General features: G+C 39.3%; 1 pseudogene; it reads left to right on the top strand.

Moving 5' to 3' along the window:
* Positions 1-24920, top strand: part of LOC137274762 (uncharacterized) — a 44869-nt pseudogene that overhangs the window by 9844 nt on the left and 10105 nt on the right.

The following is a 24920-nucleotide window of genomic DNA, read 5'->3' as shown; positions in this document are numbered from 1 at the left end:
CTACTGATGTTTCTTTTGATGACACCTGTTACGAGTGTGTATTTTCTGTATATTTTGTTATTCAGTAATAATTATTATTGGGTCACAAAGCTTAGTGTTTTGAATAATAATTATGATGGGTCATATAAAAGATGGTCAGCATTTTGAAGATTTTGGCAGCAGGCTCCGCGAAAATTATTTGCCCTTGGTTTTCTATTTGTTACTTCCGGGAGACCACTAGAGGTTTCTACAGTGTTAGCAATGGTCGTATGTGCCCGAACTTTCGGGAAATGACTGAGTGTATATATAAAGGCTAGTTGTCGTGTTGAGACTGGGACACACATAACTGGAGTAAACAATCGCTGCCAACGCTTGATCATCATAGCCGCCGTCAGACTGCTGACTGTGTTACCTTCTGCATAACTGATTCTCTCTCGCACTAAGACTTTGGTGAGTTTGCTATATTATATTTTGTGACCCATTGCCTTACACCTTGTCTCACGTGTATTGTAGTTGAAATTGGTATTGTAAAATATACTTGTGACTGTGTATAATTTGCTTTCTTTGCCAGTTAACCAAAAATATGAATATTGTTTTAATTGTCTTTGTTCTGTTTTGCTGGTTCAGGTGGGATTTCTTACATCGTTTGTCACGGCAAATTCTTAACCGTAACACACCAAAGGCGTTTACAAAGTGACTTTCTTTAAAGCCAGCTCCAAATATTCTTCAACATCTTGACACTTGTTTTCAAACACCTTGTTCACATTGTGCCCATGACTATGTGCCGCAACCCACTCAACACAGGATGGGTCCAACGGGGATTACCCAATCATCAATCTTTATTTGAGGACCGTTTCTTTATTCCTCAAGATACAATCCATAGAAAACGTTTACGCGTATATGTTTATCGAAAGTTCGTATTATTTCACGCGTAAAAACTTGGAATTGAAGTGTTCACATATACCTGTTTCTTTTTTCTCCAGCATCCCTGCTTTCCTCACATGGATTGGTGTGATCTACGGGTATCATGGGTACAGGGACCGCATACCCAATGGCCACAACCTGTCCCACCCTTGTGTAAAGGGTGAGGTATGGCAGGGGGTTGGGCATGTGAACCCCGCGGGTGGAGGTGCCAGAAATCAGTTCGGTGTTGATTTTGCAAATCAAGGCAGAAAGGTCAGTAAATACAAGCGTTTTCTTACTCGACAGGCTTGTTCACTGGAGCTTGAAATCTTAATAGGATTTTGCAATTCACAGAAAAGCTGACTGAAAGTAATTCATTAGTCTGTAAACTAAAGCACTGACCAAAAGGCTAAATGGTTAAATTACAGCTAAAATCTCCTTTTCCAGGCAATCTTCCCACTTTTTTATCCTTATCCAACCACTACGCTTTTTACAAAATTAAATAAATTTTGATGATCGTGGTTAGATCCATGCTTGTCGTCATAGGCGACTAATGGGATCGGTTGGTTTTGGTTGGTATATATGTCAACGTATCCCAACTGCTTTGATCGATTGTCATGACTTTGATCACTTGATTTTGTGATCCCGACTCGACGATTTACCGTGACGGATTTACAGTGAGAGGCGTGACAGTAACAAAACAAGGTTCATAATCGAAGCAAATCTGGGTGTCGAACTCACGCTATCTCAGTTACTTGCATCACCTTAGACGATTAGGTCACCCGTGCCAGCATATTAGGAAGCATGTCATCCAAACCTTTCTTGTCCATACAGTGGGCTAATGTGTGTAACATGGACTCTGATGGTGATGGGATGACCAATGGTCAGGAGCTGGGTGACCCCCAGTGCATCTGGACACCTGGAGCCACGCCAACACGGACCACTAATATCACACACCCAGGTATGTCCTTTTTGTGTCATGGAACTTGAAAACAGACTACATCCTACCTGTCTCGTCAAAGGCTGAAACAAATTTCACTTACAGCTATACACATATATTACATAATAATCAACGACATTAGTTTGAAAGTGAATGTATTTCTCCTTTATTGAATGTATTCCTCATTTATTGAATGTACTCCTCCTTTATGTCAATCGGCACTGTAATTTTGTAAGCACGGTGGGGATGAACGTGTATCCTCTCTCAATGTATTTGACAGTCCATAATGTGTAAATCACACCTTTCTTGAAGGTCTTCTTTCCTTGTGCCATAACTGCATCTTGTATACACAGACACGTGCAGTTATATCTGTGGTATCTGTGTCCCACCTCTTCTCTTTTCAGACCTATTTATACTTGCTTGGTTTCTCTCTATTGACGATCTGAAACGTTTCTTATCACCGTTGCTGAATAAATTGCATATGTACATTTTAAGAGATTGCTGGATTTTAATCATTGGTGTGTACATATTAAGTGCATGCAAACTTGTATCTGCTGAAAATCTGAAAGTGTCCCATTATATGCGTCGACTTTGGAAGGCATTAAGAATCTTTAATGGTTCGAGGGAAGCAAATGATACACGACAGGTCACAGGCATATTTCATGGATATGAAATTCTCCGGTCGCAGCTCGTAAGTTTTAGTTAGCGCATTGCTTGAAAGTGAAAGTGTCCCACCTCTGTTAGCTGCATAATATATCCATGACCACTGATCATATTTCAGGCAATTGCGATACATCTTCAACTCAGACTTGTGACGGACTTGTCAAAGCTCCATGTGGAAGCAGTGAATTTAACTGCCCTGCAGCCACAGAAACAGGTAGAAAAAAAGAGAGATAGAGGAGAGAGAGAGAGATGCTCAAACATTTTACACATATATAAATCGTTCTTCAATCATGTCACACGTTTTGTTAGAGCCTTCAGACATTCTTGAAATGTAAATGCATACAGCAATGTTTATCTCAGAAACACTTTCTAAGATTAAAGATAAATCATTTTAAATATGTCGGACAAGAGAGTATAAAAAGAGGCTGTAAATCACCAACAACTGAAGCTAAATCACAATACTAGTCCACGGAGATTGATAGTGCCTGCATGAACCCTAGCTGGATTTTCACAATCACTTCAGCCCGATAGCGACCGTAGGACACGTGCAAATTTAGCCAAAACTAAAATCACAAAAATGCTACGTTTCAGAAAAGTGTTAATATATTTTGAAATATTTGGGACTTTCGAACCCTTTCATGAGGAAAATAACTGTACAATACTTAAAGTCCCTTTTAAGGATTCTATCACTTAATAATCTGCATTACCAATTATAAAACTTAAAGAAAATGAGTAATGGTACTATAAAGGTAAATGACTGGAAGTGGTCAACTCTTTGGAAACAATGAACATGCTGCTGCGTTTTATGTACAGAAAAAAAATTATTCTCAAGGATGCATTGTAAGCTAGTGGGCAAAGGAAAGTGAACACGCTATTAATGATCGATAAAATCAAACAAAAACATTCAATTTTTTTAAGTTATAGTACATTAAATGATGCCAAAATTTGGCACAACAGGTGAAGAGCACGTGTCATCTAATGGACAGAGGGGTAGGAACAGGACAGTTCACAGACACAGCAAGAGTCAGTCATGGAATTTATCAGTCATTTCAAGTGGTACAACCTCTAGCAGTAATGCATGTCAGCAAATGAATGACCATCATTCAGAATTATATTCCATTCGTCCCTGAGAATCTCTTCAAATTCTTGTCGTTTCACTAGGTCTGATGGTCTTCTCACCTGGCGATTTGGAACAATGTGCTCTTCACTGACGAGTCTAGATTTTGTTAGGAGTACAATGATGGCCGTATTCACGTGTACAGACGTCCGGGTGAGAGGTTTTCTGACGTAAACATTGGGGAAGGACACAGTTTTGGTGAAAGGTCAGTTATGGTGTGGGGAGGCTTCAGCAATGGTCATCACACTCCTCTCTATCACATCCATGGGAATCTGACTGCCATAAGGTATCGAAATGAGATTTTGCAACCCCTCATTATTCCAGCCCTGAACGCCATTGATAAAGCAGCCATTTTGCAGGCGATAACGCACAATGATGCCGTTGGAGAGTGGTCAGTGATTTCCTGCAACCAAACAACATCAACAATATGCAATGCCGGCCTATTTACCCCATCTAGCGCCCATTGAACACCTGTGGGACGTGTTGGGGCAACGTGTAAGGGTTAGTCATCCGCCCCCAATGCAACAAGAGTCGTTCGCCATTCCCCAAGGCCATTCCTCTGAGGAATCTTGTTGCTTCAATGAGACGCCGGTGCCTCGCCTGCACTGAGAGCAGAGGGGGACACATGCTTGTGTTTTATCCGAATTCCTCTGATTTATTTTCTACAATGAATTGACCTTAACCACCAATAAAATTCGTTTTCATCCCTTGTTCCTTGGATTATTACGAGTAGAATAATATTGGCTAATAAATCCATTAACAAACACTGTACCAGCCAAAAGTAACTGAATAAACACGTGTTTAAATCCATAGATTAACATTTTATCCCCCTAAATATCACTTTGTAAAGCTATACAATGCAGCATGTAAAGGAAACTGGGCCCTCATCACATTGCAAAGGATGGTGGCGTAGTGGCTTGTGCCAGTGACGTTTAGACCCACAACAATCGCCTTTAGATTACCAGGAGATAGTTCTTTTTTCACAGCCAAAACTGATGACATATTACCAACGCTTCAATATATTAAAAGGCATCCTAAATATAAACAATATATCATGTTTTCAGACTTTCTTTCGTGCATTCACGCCATAAAACTTTCTTGCAAACATTCATTTTTAACTGAAATTATTGAATTGTATAATGACCTTGCAACTGGTTGAAAGTTTCCCGACAGTTTTGGAATTTAAACTTCAGATTAGTGCTCAAATTCGGTCTTGTTTTCTCAATGAACGCTCACATGAGGCCATCTTAACACTACTGTATGAGGTTGTAGATCCAGGTTTACTATATAAAAAGCAGGTGGTGCTATATTTATTTATTTATATTTATCACGAGGTGCACAATTAAGAACCGTTAATATAGCTTTGGCTTCTGCTTTCTGTAAAGATACAGCTGTTATCTGGTGATCTAGACTATATTCCTCTGGATCCCATATCAGTGACATATGCCTGTGCACTACCATCCTTTGATCCATCTGTAAATAAGGATTTGTATAAATCCTCTTCAAGAAATGTAGAGGAACTGTACTTTCAAAGTACGATTGTCGAAATTGAGACCTATATGGGATTGAATAATAAGTACATTATCTGCTCTTGAATTCTTGTCTCTATTGCAATTCATGTTTCTGATTTCTTCAATGTAGTTAATGTTAGGTCGACTTGAGGACAAGAAAAGAGTTTGGGAAGGAGATATATTTTTAGCTCAATGCCGGAAGCAGTAATAAATGATTTAAATGTTACCACAATAGGCGAAACATGACAAGACTTCTGGTTGTACAAATCCCAATACTAACCAGGAATCCCAATACTATACCAATACTATGCCAGGAATCCCAATATTATACCAATACTCCAATAATGGGGTGAGCCCCCATTGTTTACACTACTTATTGGCATATTATTGGGATTCCTGGTATAGTACTGTCTAACTGTTTCTCATATCTTGTAGCCATAGCCTGGAGGCGTTTCTTGAATCGTTTCTCGTATCGAATACACCACTGGAGGCACCTGCGGTCATATAGGTTCTCTATGATCACAAAACAGTGATCAATCACTATTTCTTCTGGTACTTCGAGCGGTGTTCCTGTGGTGTGTAGTCAATGTCTTTGTTTCTTCATAGAATACATTTCTTGCTCCTCGCGCAGTGGTCTATGGCACCGCACTTGCAAGTCGAGTTGTCAGCGTCTAAAATGATGTGGAGTTTTGGTATGGCATCGAGACAGTCGGTGCATTGGTTGTGTCTGTCGTTTGGTTCTGGGCAGTCTGCGAGTATAATTCCGAGTTTGCCAGCTGCAGGTCGAAATTGGTGTGGTAGGTAGAGGTACACAAAATCAACTATAATGCCGTCTTCTACAAACTCAGCAAATAGAGTTCGAGAAATTGTTGAGGAATCTGGTATTGCTCGTAGAAGGTGTAGCCCGATCGCTCCTGGATTTATTCCCCTCGGTCAGAAAGGAAAAGATATGAATCATCCGTCAGGGTAGCGAAGTCAGAAGTTGTCTTTGTACCTTGGATTCTTGTATATCTGACTTGCGAGATGTGATATCCCTCTTCGCTTCTCGAAGGGACATACAACCTGACTGGATCTCGGCATAGGCTTCATACCTTAGTTTGGTTCCTGGCATTTCGGCTATTCTAACTACATACTTATAACATGTATTGTATCCATTTTCAGTTGCATGGGCTGACCAAATGAAGAGAAGGAAGAGAAAAAAACAGGCTACTTATGTTTTGCAGAGTGACACATGTAGGTGGCTAGTGTTATTTCAGATTCGTATGATTAACATGCAACTTGACCTGTACGCTGCTGTTAGGATTTCTTTGAAGCATTTATACCTACCCTCCATTGACAGTTTCTAATAGAGTTGAAAGAATAAAACAACTCTTTCGAGGTATAACAATATTTCTTGCTATGTTGTAGTCTAAACGTTGCCAAAATGGATACATAAGCTCCCAGGATCACTGCAACTAAAACTGCATTTGCTGGAAAATATTTGCTTAAGCATTTATGATCACATCCAAAACAGACCTCAACCCTGACCTCTAAATATCAGATATGGCGTCAATCCATCATATATGAGATATTGGAAATGATATAAAAGGGCTTAGCTGAAATTTGTTTATGTTACTGGGGTCAAGTTTAGTTTTCAACACTGTGATTCATATTTTATGGATTATGTTATAGAAGAAGAGCTTTATCTATTCAAATTTGTAGTGGTACTATGCTGTCTGTAGAAGATTAAGAGGTTGCTCCTGTCTTAAAGAGGCAAGTAGTCCTTACGTCTTACTTGGTTGTTGCTTATTTTGTCAAAGTTTAATTAACATGAAACTTGTCTTGTATGCAGATATTGTCTTTTTCTAGTCATTACTACATGTCATATGTGGCCAGTTCATGATGGTGTTGAAACAGTTGAGTTGGATACCTCTCCGTCAGTTACAGATTTCGCAGTTGTATGTGTTAGATATATTACCTAATTTGCAAAAATGAAAGACAAGATGCAGAAAAGAGTACAATGCACACCAATATTTTTCAGAAGTGTAGAATCTCTTTTAGGAATTACCCTAGCAAATATATGGCTGGAAAGAAATGAGGTAACTTTTTTATGGAACAAGTGTTTGAATGGTAATAATTTTTTAAATGGTTATTTGTATTAATAATTTTGATAAGTTATCCCTTGCCCTAGTTTCACATAAAATATCATCTTAAGTTTACAGGCAGAACACTAAATATTCTTCTGAATACATTTGAATATGTTTGTATCTCATGACCTTCAAGGTCGAACATATATATAAAATATACCGTTTTGAATTTTAGTGTCACTCTTTGGGACTCGTTGTACCATGACAATTACCATCTATAATTATTTTGGTGATGTTTTATTTATCTTAAGACAAATGCATTTATCAGGAAAAAAATGTTTAAACGAGCAAAAAGGTTTCAAATTATTGACTTTGTGCTACTCATAGTCAGATTTCCATATTGTATGTAGTAAATATGTGACTGCCATCACCAAAATGGATCGACAGGATACCATTACAGAACTAGCGTACTAAAACATTTTTTTTTTTTTGTTGAAGCGCAGAAATATATTTAAAATGTTCCTAACCCAAAAAATGGCTGAAAAAAATGTTTTTTTCTCAGGGTGGGAGGCTTGTAAAACCAGACACTTTTTAGTAAATGTATTTGGTATAAAAATCAAGGTGTTTTGTTGTTATTGAAACTTCATTCAAGTAACGCAACCATTTGTTTTTAAAAAGTCCCATAAATAAGCAATGATGGTGCCTAGCTGTATTGGTAGAAAGTATGTAGCTTCAGTAACCAGACATCGTGGCCAGGAATCATTGTTTGATGAATTAGTTTCATTTGGACGATTTAATTCGTCCAGACGTGTCCTTTTTTCTTTTGCTTCCAGCTGAACCAGGTAGTTGAGGTAGCATGTTGAAAGGAAAAAAGATTCAGCACCTCTTCTCCTGTATCCAGATTGTGTCTTGCAGGAGTCCAGAAACGGGTTCTGAGGTTTCCACGAACACCAGTTCCAGACAACGAAACCACATATGTTTGCATGACCTTTGACCTGGATAACTCACAGGATTACCATATGTTTGCCACCAAACCAGAAATTGACAACGCTGACGTCATGCACCATATTTTTACAATAAATATTCGTCTCACTGTTGAAGGAAATAGGGAGTATACAGTGATAATCCACGCATTCAGCACTTGCTAAATAGCTTGCATCGGAATTTAATATTGAAATTAATTAATTGATTGTAACGGTTTCTGTTTTACGAAATCACAATTTTTGTTGTTGACATCTTGCGAAGGCAACTTTGTAAAGGTGCGTATATTTAGGTACCGGAACGAATGAGTGAGTTAAAATCTGAAGTCTCTCGGTAATAGAAAGGCATCCATTCAGTGTACTCATTCTTTTCACGATAAAATATACTTATACATGATGCAGATGAATGGGTAGCTGAATACCAATTCTAACCTGGATCTTCATCTTACCTTTCACCAACAGTACAAAGCAAGATTGGGTGAGTTATTATTTAGCGTCACATCGGCAGTATTTCAGCCATACTGAGACGAGAACAATCTAATTTATATGAATATGAAAATCAATACAATTAGAACATAAAAACCTATCATCGAAATTCAATAAAAACACTAGAGTATCACAGCTGTATAAACTTTAAAACAAGTACTTTGTGGTAAAATTAAATCATTACAGACAGCACAAAATGAAAACGGGCTATAGATCACCAACAACTTAAGACAGCCAAGAGAGAATGTAGGCCCAGATGTACAAAGCAAAACTAGTAGTTTCCTTCCATATTCTATTTCCATTTGAGTTCATGTGTGGCTCGGGTAGCAGACGTATCTGTCCAGAAAACCGTACTTCTACCATAACAGGAAGAATTTGCAATAACGTATATGTTATTTTCATCACCATTCTCACTATATATTGAATAGTTTCTTCTTCACTATACTGAAGAAACTGGAACATTTACACAACTAAAATGTTCCAAAACATACAATTCTTGCTTTGGTTTATATATGGTATTCCTCCTTGCAGCGCCCACTATTGCCCGTCCTGGGGACTGTGAGATGTTTTCTCCTGTTTGTCAGGACCTAATAGGCATGTGGGGTGTTGGTTTACCAGGCCAATGTCTCTTCAAAGACACGGGCTTCCGAATTGGCAAAACCGGCTACAAGAGGGTCCTGCTTCAGGTACACATACATATACTTTGTTTGCTATTTTGTGAAAGATTTTTGTTAGGGTGTGAAGAGACTTGTTTATTTGTGGTGGCACGCTGTGATCTTTTTAGAAAGGGTTGTCTCCCTTGGACCACCATGCGCTTTTGAAAATCAAAACAAAAAGCAGCTGGCTGACTACGAAAAAACACACCGTGACTTTTCAACTGTGAATTTGAGTGAAATTAATGCAACTTAGCGCATCATCGTGTCAAGATGTCAGTATTGTATCCTGTACACGTATCAGCAGCCAAAATAAACACTAATTCATAGCCTCAAATCTGAATTCACGTGAATTCCTGCACATTCACTTTCTTAATCGATCTGGTTGGGACGCTGTATAATGCTGCACTCAGAAATATTCTAGCAGTATGGCTGCGGTCAGTAAATAGTCGAGACGTGACAAGACAATCCATTGATTAATGGCACAGGCATCGATCTGGGCAAAACTCCAATCTTCACGGATTTCCTAAACGAACGCCATTCACATTACAGGAACGTATTGCAGAACATGTATTGTAACTTGCCACTGCCAGGATGCATCATACTGCAATCTACCTGTTTGTCGTATGGTGTGTGAGGCTGAATAAACCGTGATAGAAGGTATCAGAAATCCCCTCAAAACCAGCAAAACACAACACAGAGAAGTCTGATATTTTCAATACTTTGTATTCAGCAAAAACAGCAAGACACAAAGGTACACAATAGAGGTTTCATGTACAATACAACTGAGTCAGTTGTAATGTAATGGGTCACAAATATAATGTCAACTCACCGAAGTCTTGGTGTGAGAGTGAGAAATAGTCTTACTGAATGCAACACAGCGAGCGACCAGGCAGCGGTTATGTAGGTCAAGCGTTGAGGACGGCAGTTTGATGGTACTCAGTTAAACTGCGTGTGTCCGGTATCAATACGACAACTAGTCTTTATTTACAAAGTCACCGGTTCTTGTATTTTTGAGCACATACGACCATCGCCATTAACGTTGAATTCAGTAGTAGTCTCCCCGAAGTCAACGAAAGTTTCAAGTAATAGTACTATTTCGACAAAACAATATTAAACACGGGTTACACATCACCAACAATTGACGGTAGCTCACGACTCTAGGGACCTGATAGAATGGATGAAGCAAAAACAGGAAATATATTTGGTATCAACCTGTTCTTGTTGCCCTGTATGACCAAACAGTACAAACAATATATGTAAACAGGAAGTTGGTATTTGATCAAGGAACATAATAATGTGACATATGAAATTAAGCCACATCAATATCAAATGATTACATGTGAAACCTAGAAGGCGAGCATCCAATCACTGTCACAAGACCTTCCAAATAGGTTGCAAGTCATTTTGAGTTTATGGGGCGCACATTATATTGTGGTCTAGCTGTGTGAACCACAAATTAGTTTTTGTATGTGTATTATTGTTTGTTTTAGTTTCACTGGAACAACCCACACAAGTTATCTGGACTGATGGACGGCTCAGGTTTCATCATCTACTACACCCCCAACCTTCGCCCTTACGACGCGGGAATGTTTTGGACAGGTGAAACCTACCTTGTGATCCCACCTGGAAGGAGCAGGACCGTGGTCGAATCTGTCTGTCCATCGCGGTGCACCAAAAAGATCCTGAAAGACACTTTATATTTAATCGAAGGATACAATCATATGCATTACAAAGGTACATTTCCTCATGTGCTGCACGTGTGGTCAGTTCGTGTAAAGCACTGCCATTCATTTTCTAAAGTTGCATAGGCCTGCAAGTATCTTGTCTCTTGTTCGATTCCAAGATACACCTAAAGCTACGAGCCTCATGCTTTCAGGCAATGTCACATGTTTTGCATATGGACAGAACAACACTTTATGTCCTTTGGAGTTGTATTCGGCATACCGGTTGCCCCCATTAATTGATCAGGAAAAGTGATCATGACCCGCTATCATGACGCTATCTTAAATACACCATTAAAGCGCAGCAAAAACTCAGGAGAACATGGAAATGTAATGCTCAAACAAAGGGCTCCTCTATGGCTCGTTTCATTGTGAAATGCTGCGCAGTCAACAACTTAGCCACCGGGTAATAATTTACATATGACTTGCATTTGTTATTATTTGACATAACTTTACTGTTCGTCCTCAAGGCATCGCACAGACAGTGGAACTGTTCAGCGGAGATACGAAAAGATATCTCACCAATGACCAAAACTACAGCTACGACAATCCAACTGACGTGCGGTAAGATTACAGCAACACTCGTTCAGAGAGCACACGAATATGGATAAACGTTAGCGAGTAACCTTTTACTATTTGTTCTACAATACAGTATGGTGTCAGTACAGCATGACATCGCCATTCCATAAATCTCGTATTCCAGACGACTAAGGAACAAATAATCTATGTTGAACGACCGTGATACAGTTTTAGACAACTGTGCAATGAGGTTTTGTAAGACATGTAGAATGCCATACCCATGCATTTGGTGCCAGTGGTGAGTGCAGCGTTAAACTAAACTCATTCAATTTAAGTTTGTTCATTCAACTGCCACGAGGGGCGACATAAGAAAACCTTTAATTGCACCAGATCACGGTACCGAGGGATCTAAATCAGTTGTAGCTGATGAAATGTGGTAGTAAAACTTACCTTACTACTGAATATCCCTCTTCTCATCAGTTGATAACCAATCGACTGCATTAGTGCTGAAGTTTTGGCGGCATTCCTTCATTCCGACAATATGTCCCACCAGGGCAATGGGCAGTGGACCCACGCATTGTAATCGTCCTGAGAATCCAGGCCGGACTGTCGTGTGACGATCGAGCGACATAACCACTGGGCTACTCTACGCCCCGTTTTTGATGTAAAGTGCTACTTCCATGCGGTGTACTTAATCCATGACTCTAAAATGCAGGCATAAGCATTTTAGTAAACAGACATGTCACTGTGTGGTAAAGTTACTCTGAGCATGAAATAGCATACTTTCCTATATTACGTCTTTTCTGAGAGACATTTGTCACTTATATATTCAAACAGGCTAAATGTGAGAACATACTCATACACACAGTGTCGTGCCAAAACGTAATAAGATTGCCAAAGAAAAGTTTGCCTAATAGTAGTATGGGCACCATTTATAAGTTTGAATGTTCTTTAACCTGCACTTTCATTATTTTATTCGCAACAGATATGATCCTCCAGTGGCCATTCATCCTGGTGATTCTCTGAAGACGACTTGCGTATACTGATCTGTGTCTTCCAAGAAAACCACATTCTACGGTTTAGCTACAAGTGACGAGATGTGTTTTTCTCCATTTGTCTATTATCCTAAAAGTGTCAGCAGGAGCAACAAGTGTACGTTTTGGAAGACTCTCGACCTCTGTGACATGGAAAGCGGAGTAATTATGGGTTGCAGGATTGACGATTTTTGCAATAATTCACACACCGACACGAAAATGCTAATGGACATGGTAAGCTGCAAACCCCACCATCTATTCTTATATTAGTTTTGTCAGTAATTCCGTCTAGGTGCTGGGAACAAGTTTCATCTGAACGACAAAAAGTGTGTACAATATAATGCTTTAATTTGAATCATAACATTTGAGTGAGTGAGTGAGTTAATATTTTACGTCACATCGGCAATATCTCAGCCATATCGTGACGAGAACAACTAATATCAAAATCAATTACATGTCTACTATAAAACCTGTCAACGACGGACAGTAAAACAACTAGAATATCACAAATGGAATTAAAACTAGCATGGAAAGTTAAAACCAACATCACTATTAGGACAATACACTATAAGATCAGGCTATAGATCGCCAACAACTGAAGGTAGATCACCACACTAGGGACCATGGGGACTTACAGTACCTTTGCTACCTGCATGGACCCTAGTTGGATTTACACCATCCCTTCAGCCGCTGGCGAGTATACAAAATGCTAACCAAAATTAAAACAACAAGAATACAACGATTAAAAACCTGGTAGATTTAAATTTACATGGAATGTTTGTGGACTTACGTACCCTCTCAGGAGGACAAAAATTTTACAATACTTCAACCCCCTTTGAGAGTACAGCCACTAACAATTCTAGTTCCTAACCTAAACTACCAATCATTAAAATACATTTATATACAGTACATATTACTCAAAATTCAATCCAGAAATCAATTTCCTTTAAAAAGCCAATAATTAAATGAGCGCTGACTGTGTTAAAAAGATCCTTAACAGTTTTTACAGAAAAATACTTATCCCTTATGATGGAAAATTCAACACAGTCAAGCAGGATATGCTTGACTGTGATTCTCTCATGACAAGGGATACAAAACGGAGGATCCTCACCTTTTAAAAGGTATGCATGAGTGTATCTTGTATGGCCAGTACGACATCGACGCAAAATGACTTCGTCAAATCTGGACTGACAACCCAAGTATTTATAACCAATGTAGGGTTTTATTTCATGTAGTTTATTTATACCTACTTGGGTGTCCCACTTCTTCTGCATCAGATCACGAGTGTAAGCTCTAATGCTAGCTTTGTAGTCAGAATAAGGAATAAGAAGTGGTGTCACAGATTTGTTGAGTGCTGCCTTAGCAGCAAGATCGGCCATTGCGTTACCGGAAATGCCAACGTGACTGGGTAACCAACAGAAGACGATGTCGTACTGACCAGTAGCAAGATCATTATATAATTCAATAATTTTAATTAAAAGTGGATGTTTACAAGAAAGATTATTAATCGCCTGAAGGCAAGAAAGAGATTCGGAATAGATTATATACTGTTTACGTTTCAGGTGTCTTTGAATATATTTAAGAGCTGTTAACATGGCGTTAGCTTCAGCAGTAAAAATAGAACTGTTGTCTGGTAATCTAGAAGATATTGTTCTGGATCCAATGACAGTGGCAGAAGCTACTGCGCCACCGTCCTTGGACCCATCTGTAAATATGGATTTATAACTGCTATATTTATGTTTCAATTCATTATATTCTTGTTTATACTGTAATTCATTAGTTTCTGATTTTTTAAATGTGGTCAATGTTAGGTCCACTTGGGGCCTAACCAACTGCCAAGGAGAAGAAGAGAGAAGACTTGAAGGAGCTATATTTTCCAGCTCAATGCCGGCAGCAGCAAGAAATGGTTTTATTCTTAAACCAAGAGGCGGTACAAGCGAAGATTTCATATTGTATAAATCCTCACACAGAGGGCTAAAAACACAGTTATATGCAGGGTTTGACTCACTGGAATATAATTTTGTTACATACTGTAAAGCTAATTTGATACGTCGCTGCTCAAGAGATGGCTCATCGGCCTCAACGTACAGACTGTCAACAGGTGAAGTTCGAAAGGAGCCAAGACAAAGTCTTAGACCTTGATGGTGAACAGAATCTAAAAGTTTGAGGCTGCTTTTACAGGCTCCACCATATACAATGGAGCCATAATCAAGTTTAGACTGGATCAGTGATCGATAAAGTTGCAGGAGGGTAGCTTGGTCCCCTCCCCATTTAGAATTTGAAACAACTTTCAACAAGTCAAGTGCCTTCAGGCATTTAGTTTTGAGGGATTTGATATGTGGTAGAAACGTTAAATGTGAGTCAAAAAGTAATCCCAAGAACTTGGCCTCCTTTACAACTTTTATGGGAGATCCATTTAGAAACAGTTCAGGATCTTTATGTGGTTTATATTTTCTACAAAAATGTATACAATTAGTCTTGGTTTTAGAAAATTTAAAGCCGTTTTCAAGACACCATTTATTTATCTTGTTTAAACACAGTTGCAGTTGCCGTTCAATAGTATGCATATTTTTACCACGACAAGAAATATTAAAATCATCCACAAATAACGATCCATCAATTGAATCGTTTAAAACTTTGGACAAACTGTTGATCTTGATGGTAAAAAGTGTGACAGACAAGATACTGCCTTGGGGAACACCCTGATCCTGATTATAATGGTCAGACAGGGTAGAGCCCACCCGGACTTGAAATTGCCTATCTTTTAAAAACTGACATATAGAAAGAGGTAAACGACCCCTCAATCCAAAATCATGTAAATCCTTCAAAATGCCATGTTTCCAGGTGGTATCATACGCTTTCTCGAGATCAAAGAATATCAATACAACATGTTGCTTATTTATTATTGCATTTTTGACAAAGGATTCTAGGCGTACCAAGTGATCAATGGTACTACGATTCTTCCTGAAACCACACTGAATATTTGTTAGAAGGTTATTGGTTTCAAGATACCAAGTTAATCTATTGTTTATCATTCGTTCCATGGTTTTATGGCACCCATGAAGAGCCACCTCCCCGTGGTGGGTGCTGGGTAACGCTAAGTGCTCTTCTCCCGTGTGGATCCGGGACAGAATGTGTCCACAGCACCCCATTGCTTGTCGTAAGAGGCGACTAAATTGGGCAACCTGTTTGCCGTGGGTTGCGTCCCGTGTCGGTGGAGGACGGGATCCTGGTGGTTGAGGGCAGATGGGCTTTAAACTGCGTTACATTTGCCCAACACACCACTTTGGCCCTTACTTCACCTAGACGGGTGGTAGAATCGGCCCGATTCTATCAATCGGCTGGTCACGCCAAGCCCTGTGTATGGACATAAGTTTTTGTCAATACACTAATCTTTTTGGAAAATGTGTTACTTTTGGTCTTGGCAGAATTGTTTATGATTTTGATGTATTATGTTTTGCACTTTGCCTAGAGTCTTATGCCAGAAGGCTCATGGGCCAATCTGGTAGATGTGTTATTAATAACTCTTCTGCTGGAGTATATCATCCGAGTATCCTTGGTGCTGCAAGTTGGAGACCCACTTGTTTTTAGCATTGTCCTTGTGATACTCCGTGGTGGGTGGGGAGCTCGGATGACGAACTATTGGAAATTAACCATGGCTTATGAAAACCCTCCTAAAAAAACCAAACGACAACTAGACACTGATCCAATTGAAACAGATCTAAGACTGCCCACGTCAATTGAATACTGGCCACGATTTCTTGTAATTGAAACTGTTGACAAGACTCCATTAAAGTTGAACCCTTTTGCCATATCCAAGGGTATACAGGGCCTTGCAGGTGATGTCAAGAATATTAGACGTTTGCGTTCCGGTGCTTTGTTGGTTGAATGTGGGAAAAGGCAACAAGCCACAAACCTTATGAACACAGAATTGTTTGTCGGCGTTCCAGTCACGGTTACGGCTCATAAAACACTGAATACGAGCAAGGGAATCATCAGAGATCGTGACCGATTGTTTGCGGATATGACAGAGCTTGACATCATCTCTGAGATGAAAGATCAGGGTGTACTCAATGTAAAACGTTTCACAATCCGGAAGAATGATGTTGTAACTAACACCAATACTTACCTGTTCTCCTTTTCCTCACCAACTGCTCCAAAATCTCTTAAAGCAGGTTATTGTAACATCAATGTGGACATGTACATTCCAAACCCTTTGCGGTGTTTTAAATGTCAAAAGTTCGGTCATGGCGTCAATGCTTGCACATTGTCTGTTGTATGTGCTCACTGTGGCGAAAAGACACATACAACAGAAGATTGTGAAAGTAATGTTAAAAAATGTACAAACTGTGCGGGTGACCACTCCTCCTACTCTAAAAGTTGTCCTGTTTGGAAACATCAAATGGAGATAAATAGGATAAAATTCACTCAAAACGTTAGTTTTGCGGAAGCTAAAAAGCTAGTTCAAAGCTCAGAGCATAAGGAAAGCTATGCTTCTATCACCAGAACATCGTCAGAAACAGTAACCGCTAAAACAACAACGTCATCTGTATGCTGTCAGACAAACCTGACCTGGGTTAAAACGGAATCTCCTCTGATATTCTCACCTGCAATATCGACCCAAACAACAGAATCAGTTCCTAGTACATCTCAAAGCCAATGTGAAACATCCTCTGATCTTAACGCATCATCTCAGCCTACAAAGTCTAAACAACTCTCTAAAGGCAAAGGTACAAAGCCAGATTCTTTGAAAAAACTTAGTGGTAGAGCACCCAAAGGGTCAGACAATAAAATCAATTTATACAACAAATATGGATCCCTTGAGGACATGGACGTGACTGAAAACGTCCGCTCCAGGGCACACAGCTTGTCGCCCGCCAAAAAGGTACGGGGAAGATCCCCAATAAATCCTCCCAAACGATAGATTATCATAATCCTATTATACAATGGAACTGTAGGGGACTAAGGAATAATTTCCATGAATTACAACTTTTAATCCAAGATTTAGCACCCTCAGCGTTTTGTCTGCAGGAGACACATTTGAAAGAGACAGATGTTCTTAACCTACGTTCGTTCAGTGCATACCATTGTTTTTCGCCTAAGGGTGACAGGGCCACTGGAGGGTCTTCCATTCTAGTTAAACAGAACGTTATCCATAGCCCAGTTACACTTACTACTAATCTTCAGGCTGTTGCAGTGCGACTAACTTTGCACGTTGCGTTTACATTATGTTCTCTGTATGTTTCTCCGTCTTCAACGTTTCACAAACTCGATCTTCAAGCTCTATATGATCACCTCCCAAAACCCTGCATTATTATGGGAGATTTAAATGGACACAAGCCACTCTGGGGTAGTGCAACAATTAATGGTAAAGGTAAAGTACTGGAAGAATTTTGTTCAGATAATGATTTATGTATTTATAATGATGGCTCCAATACATATTTACATCCTGGTACAGGAACTTATTCTGCTCTCGACTTGTCAGTCACAAATTCAGAACTACTAAATGAATTCGAATGGTCAGTGCACGATGACCTCTGTGGAAGTGACCATTTTCCTACTATACTAAAATCTGTAACTCCATCTGATGTTCCTCCATCATCAAGGCGGAATTTTAAAAAAAGGCTAACTGGGCTTTATATGAAACACTGTGTGCTGAAAAACTTAAACCTGAACTTTTTATTGACGTTCCAGATGCTATTAAATGCTTTTCTGATGAACTGAACTCCATAGCTGATGAATGTATACCAAATTCCTCTGCAGTTCCACATATACGGAAACCATGGTTCAGTGATGAATGCAAACAAGCTAGGAAGGCAAGGAAAAAAGCAGAACATTATTTCCGTCGCCATCCTATGGTTCGACCCGTGAAGGTCCCGGGGTAGAATAGGCCTTCAGCAACCCATGCTTGCCATAAAAGGTGACTATGCCTGTCGTAAGAGGCGACTAACGGGATCGGGTGGTCAGACTAGTTGACTTGGTTGACACATGTCATCGGTTCCCAATTGCGTAGATCGATGCTCATGTTGTTGATCACTGGATTGTCTGGTCCAGACTCGATTATTTACAGACCGTCGCCATATAGCTGGAATATTGCTAAGTGCGACGTAAACCTAAACTCACTCACTCACTCATCCTATGGTTCATAATTTAAATAAATTTAAAATTTTAAATGCTAAAGCACGGCGTACTTTTAAACAGAACAAACGCCAATCTTGGCAAAATTATGTATCTAAAATAAATTCTCGGACACCCATGTCCAAGGTATGGAACATGGTCCAGAAAATTAAGGGTAAAGGTATTAAATCTAGTGTCCATCATCTTAGGCATGGAAACCAATTGCTTACTGATAAATCAGATATTGCTAATAAACTGGGTGAAACCCTCGCTAAACACTCTTCCTCTTCTAATTATGTACCTAAATTCCAAACGTATCAAAGACAACAAGAAAAAAGAAGTATTAATTTCAACTCAGATAATGGGGAAGATTATAATGAAACATTTTCTATTCATGAACTCCATTCTGCTCTTGATCAAGCTCATGACACTGCTACTGGAGCTGATAACATCCATTATCAGCTCCTGAAGCACTTACCAGAGTCCTGTTTGGAGGCACTCTTATCTATTTTTGACGATATTTGGACTTCAGGTAAATTTCCGTCTTCATGGCGTGACGCTATAGTAGTACCAATACCTAAACCTGGACGTGATCATACGGATCCGTCTAATTATCGAACTATTTCACTGACTAGCTGTGTTTGCAAGACCATGGAACGCATGATAAATAATCGACTTGTTTGGTACTTGGAAACGAATAACCTTATCACTGATATACAATGTGGTTTCCGTAAAAGTAGAAGTACTGTCGATCACCTAGTGCGTTTGGAATCATTTGTTAAAAACGCACTAATTAAAAAACAACACGCCGTGTCTATCTTTTTTGATTTAGAAAAAGCGTATGACACAACTTGGAAACATGGTATTTTAAGAGACTTACATGACTTCGGTTTGCGAGGTCGTTTGCCGCAATTCATAGCCAACTTTTTAAATGATAGACAATTTCATGTCCGCGTGGGTTCTACCCTGTCTGATCATTACAATCAGGATCAGGGTGTTCCACAAGGCAGTATTTTATCTGTCACACTTTTTAGTATAAAGATAAATAGTTTATCGAAAGTTTTAAATGATTCTATTGATGGTTCGTTATTTGTGGATGATTTTAATATTTCTTGTCGTGGTAAAAATATGAATACCATAGAGCGGCAGTTGCAGTTGTGCTTAAACAAAGTGGATAAATGGTGTCTTGAAAACGGCTTTAAATTTTCCAAATCGAAAACTAATTGCATACATTTTTGTCGTAAATATAAACCACATAAAGACCCTGAACTATCTCTAGATGGCACTCCCATTAAAGTTGTCAAGGAGGCCAAGTTCTTGGGATTAATTTTTGACTCACACCTAACGTTTCTGCCTCATATTAAATCTCTGAAAACTAAATGCCTGAAAGCACTTGATTTGTTGAAAGTGGTATCAAATTCTAAATGGGGAGGTGATCAAGCTACCCTCCTCCATCTATATCCATCACATGTCCGTTCTAAACTTGATTATGGCTCCATCGTATATGGTGGAGCCTGCAACAGCAACTTAAAATTATTAGATTCTGTTCATGATCAAGGTCTAAGACTTTGTCTTGGGTCCTTTAGAACCTCTCCTGTTGACAGTCTGTATGTTGAAGCCGATGAACCATCTCTTACACAACGCCGTATAAAATTATCTTTACAATATATAACAAAGCTATACTCTAACGAATCTAACCGCGCATATAACTGTGTTTTCAATCCTCTCTACGAGGACTTGTAGAACAAAAAGTCTTCTCTTGTTCCACCTCTCGGGCACAGAATTAAACCCTTTCTTTCTTCGGCTGGCATTGAGCTGGAAAACATAACTCCTTCCCGTCTTCTTTCTTCTCCTCCTTGGCAGATGGTTAGGCCACAAGTCGACCTAACATTAACATCATTTAAAAAATCAGAAACTAATGAATTACAATACAAACAAGAATATCATCAATTGAAACATAAATATAGCAATTATAAATCCTTATCTACAGATGGGTCCAAGGACGGTGGCGCTGTGGCTTGTGCCACTGTCATTGGATCCAGAACAATATCTTCCAGATTACCAGATAATAGTTCTATTTTTACAGCAGAAGCTAACGCCATATTAACAGCTCTTAAATATATTCAAAGACATCCTAAACATAAACAGTACATAATCTATTCAGACTCTCTTTCTTGCCTTCAGGCTATTAAACATCTAGCATGTAAACATCCACTTTTAATAGAAATTATTGAACTTTATAACTATCTTGCGACTGGCCAATACGACATCGTCTTCTGTTGGTTACCCAGCCATGTTGGAATCTCTGGTAACACTTTGGCTGATCTTGCTGCTAAGGCAGCGCTCAACAAATCTGTGACACCACTTCACATTCCCTATACTGGTTATAAAGCTAAAATTAGATCTTACATCCGTGATCTGATGCAGAAGAAGCGGGACACCCAAGTAGGTATCAATAAATTACATGCAATAAAACCATATGTTGGTTACACCTACTTGGGTTGTCGGTCCAGATTTGAAGAGGTCATACTACGACGATGTCGTATTGGCCACACTAGGTATACGCATGAATATCTTTTGAAAGGTGAGGCTCCTCCGTTCTGCATCCCTTGTGATGAAATCATCACGGTCAAGCATGTCTTACTTGACTGTGTTGAATATTCCATCACAACGGACAATTATTTTAAATCAAGAACTATGAAGGACCTTTTTAGTAACGTACGTTCTCATATAATTATTGCATTTTTAAAAGAATTGAATATATTGACTGACATGTAAATAAATAAGTATTTTATGATTGGAAGTTCAATTAGCAGCTAAGATTGTTAGTGGCTGTATCCTCGAAGGGGGTTGAAGTACCGTAAAATTATTGTCCTCCTGAGAGGGTACGTAAGTCCCAAAACGGTGTAAGTCAGATTGAATCTTCCACTTTTTTTAAATCGTAGAATATGTGTCATTTTAATTTGTGGCTAATCTTGCATACAGTCGCCAACAGCTGAGGGGATGGTGTAAATCCAGCCAGGGATCATGCAGGTAGCAGAGGTACTGTAAGTCCCCATGGTCCCTGGTATGGTGATCTACCCTTTGTTGTTGGCGATCTATAGCCTGTTTTTATATTGTACTGTTCAAATAGTGATACTATCATTTTTTAAGTTTCCACGCTAGTTTTAATACTAACTGTGATAATCTAGTGGTTTTACTGTCCTTCGTAGACAGGTTCTTCATAATATCCATATGTATTATTTTTTGTCATATATGTTCTCGTCACGATATGGCTGCGATATTGCCGATGTGACGTTAAATATTAACTCACTCACTCCATGGTTTTACAGACACAACTCGTTAAAGAGATTGGTCTGTAATTAGATGGATCAGAATGATCCCGGCCAGGTTTTGGGATAGGGACTACAATGGCATTACGCCACAAAGTTGGGAAATTCCCTGTTGTCCATATTGTATCAAATATATTCAAAAGTGTTCCCAAACATGATTCAGGCAAATGTTTCAAGAGCTGATAGTGTATATTATCAGCCCCTGTTGCTGTATCATGAGCTTGCTCAAAGCAGTTCGTAGCTCATGTAGTGAAAAAAGTTCATTGTAGTCTTCACCATTGTCTGAGTTAAAATTAATTGTTATCTTCTCCTGTTGTGCCTTATGTTTCTGAAACTTCGTTGCATAGTTGGATGAAGAGGAATGCTTGGCAAGTGTTTCGCCAAGCTTATTGGCAATGTCAGCTTTTTCCGTCAATAAATTATCACCCTCCTTCAAATGGTGGACAGTAGATTTTGAGCCTTTGCCTTTTATGCGTTGAATCATGTTCCACACCTTTGACATCGGTGTGCGTGAATTAATGTGGGAAACATACTTTCGCCAAGACTGACGCTTATTTTGCTTAAAAGCACGTCGAGCCTTGGCATTTAAAATTTTAACTTTATCTAAATTATGTACTGTAGGATGTCGGCGAAAATATTTTTCTGCCTTCTTCCAACTCTTTCTGGCTTGTTTACAGTCCTGATTAAACCATGGTTTACGAATATGTGGAATTGCAGAGAACCTAGGTATAGTTTCATCAGCAATAATTTTCAGTTTATCAGAAAATAACTGAACTGGGTCCTGAGCAGAGGAAACAAACTCATATTTCAAGTTGTCAGTACACATTGATTCAAATAATGGCCAATTGGCCTTACTAAAATTTAACCTTGTTGCAGGTGGGTCATCAATCGGGTTTATAGCAGAAAGTATTGTGGGGAAATGGTCACTTCCACACAGGTCATCATGGACCGACCATTCAAATTCGTTATAAATGTTGGGATCCGCCAGAGACAGATCAAGTGCAGAATAAGTTCCAAAACCAGGATGTAAATAAGTGGCTGATCCATCATTAAATATGCATTAATTATTATTAGAAATGAAGTCTTCGAGGATTTTGCCTTTATTGTTAGTATCGGTACTTCCCCACAAAGGGTTGTGTCCGTTAAGATCACCCATGATAATAGAGGGTTGGGGAAGCTGGTGGTAGAGATCCTGAAGATCAGACTGCTGAAGAGCCGAAGATGGAGAAATGTACAGTGAACAAAGCGTAAATGTTATTTGTAAAGAGAGGCGGACAGCAATGGCCTGAAGATTGCTTTGGAGAGGAACAGGACTATGTATCACATCCTGCCTCACCAAGATGGAAGCGCCACCAGTGGCTTTCTCACCTGGAGGTGAAAACGAATGAAATGAATTGTACTGACGAAGATCAAATTTGTCTGTATTTTTCAGGTATGTCTCCTGTAAACTAAAGGCTGATGGTTTAAAGTCTTGAGATAATAACTGTAGATCTTCACAATTGGTCTTAAGGCCTCTGCAATTCCATTGTATTACTTTAGGATTTTGTCTCATGGTGGTTGTATTGGCGACCTCTCACGAGAACTCCTAAGCTTGTTTTCTGAAGGTGGAGTTACCTCCATATCCAGGGGTTCAAAGGAGTTGTGAACCTCTACTGTAACAGGCGTCTCTTGGATGCTTGTTTCCGATTTAAGCGTTTCCGGCAAGCTTTCGACATTTCAATATTCTCATCAAGATTCACAGTTTTCTGAGCAACTGTTTGATCTGATTGGCTGACGGTCTGAGATGCACATGTCACAGTAGCCTGGTCACTAATAGTTTGCACAGAGATTGGTTGTTTGGATTTAGTCCAAGTCAAATCAGTTTGGCATGAAACTGACACTGATGAGGGTTTTCTGGAGACAGCAGATGAATAACTGATGGTCGAAGATGATGTCGACTGCATTTGATGTACTTGTTTTTTGGCCTCAGAAAAGGAAATGTTACTTTCATATTTCAACTTCAGAATTTTGGATTGGATCTGCCATTCAGGGCAGGATTTTGATGACGAAACATGATCACCTCTGCAGTTTACACATTTAGGATCTTTGCTGCAGTGAGCATCTTCATGATCCTCACTGCAACGGTGACAACGATGTACATTTCGGCAGGATTTTGAGCCATGTCCAAACTTCTGACATGTATAACAGCGGAGTGGAGTCGGGATGTACACTTCCACTCCGATATTGAAATAACCAGCTTTTAATGATTTAGGGATTGTGTTCAATGAAAAAGTAAACAGATAGGTGTTGCTTGGAACAGTTCTACCATCTTGTTTCTTGACTGTGAAACGCTTTACAGACGTAACATTTTGGTCTTTAAGTTCTTCAACGATTTCCTCTACTGACATGTCTGACAAACAACGTCCTCGGTCTCGCACAATTCCTCTACTCGAATTGAGTGTTTTATGTTCAGTGACCTTAACGCTGACATTTGCAAACTGATGTTGTTGCAATAGATTAATTGACTGCTGTCTCCTTGCACATTCTATAAGGAGCTGACCACCACGGAGACATGAGACGTTTTTGACTTCTCCACATATAGATTGGATTGTCTTGGAAATCAAGAAAGGATTTAATTTGAGGGGTTCACCATTTGTAGCCTCAATGACTATAAATTTTGACCAGTTATCTTGTTGTTTTGGAACTGAAATATCTTCAGCCTCCAGACGCCTTTTCTTGTCATTACCAGCGGAACCAGAATGTAATTGATTCATGATGTATCTGAGATGTTCAGCACCCTTGCTCCCCACCCGCCACCGAGTGTCAACAAGGACAGTGTCCATCTGCAGCGGATATCCAGCATGCAAACACCAGGGATACAAGGGTGATATACTCCAGTGAATACGACATAAAAAGC

Source organism: Haliotis asinina, chromosome 2, assembly GCF_037392515.1.
Source record: "Haliotis asinina isolate JCU_RB_2024 chromosome 2, JCU_Hal_asi_v2, whole genome shotgun sequence".
NCBI classification, from domain to species: Eukaryota; Metazoa; Mollusca; class Gastropoda; order Lepetellida; family Haliotidae; genus Haliotis; species Haliotis asinina.
This window is presented reverse-complemented; position numbering and strand designations above follow the sequence as displayed.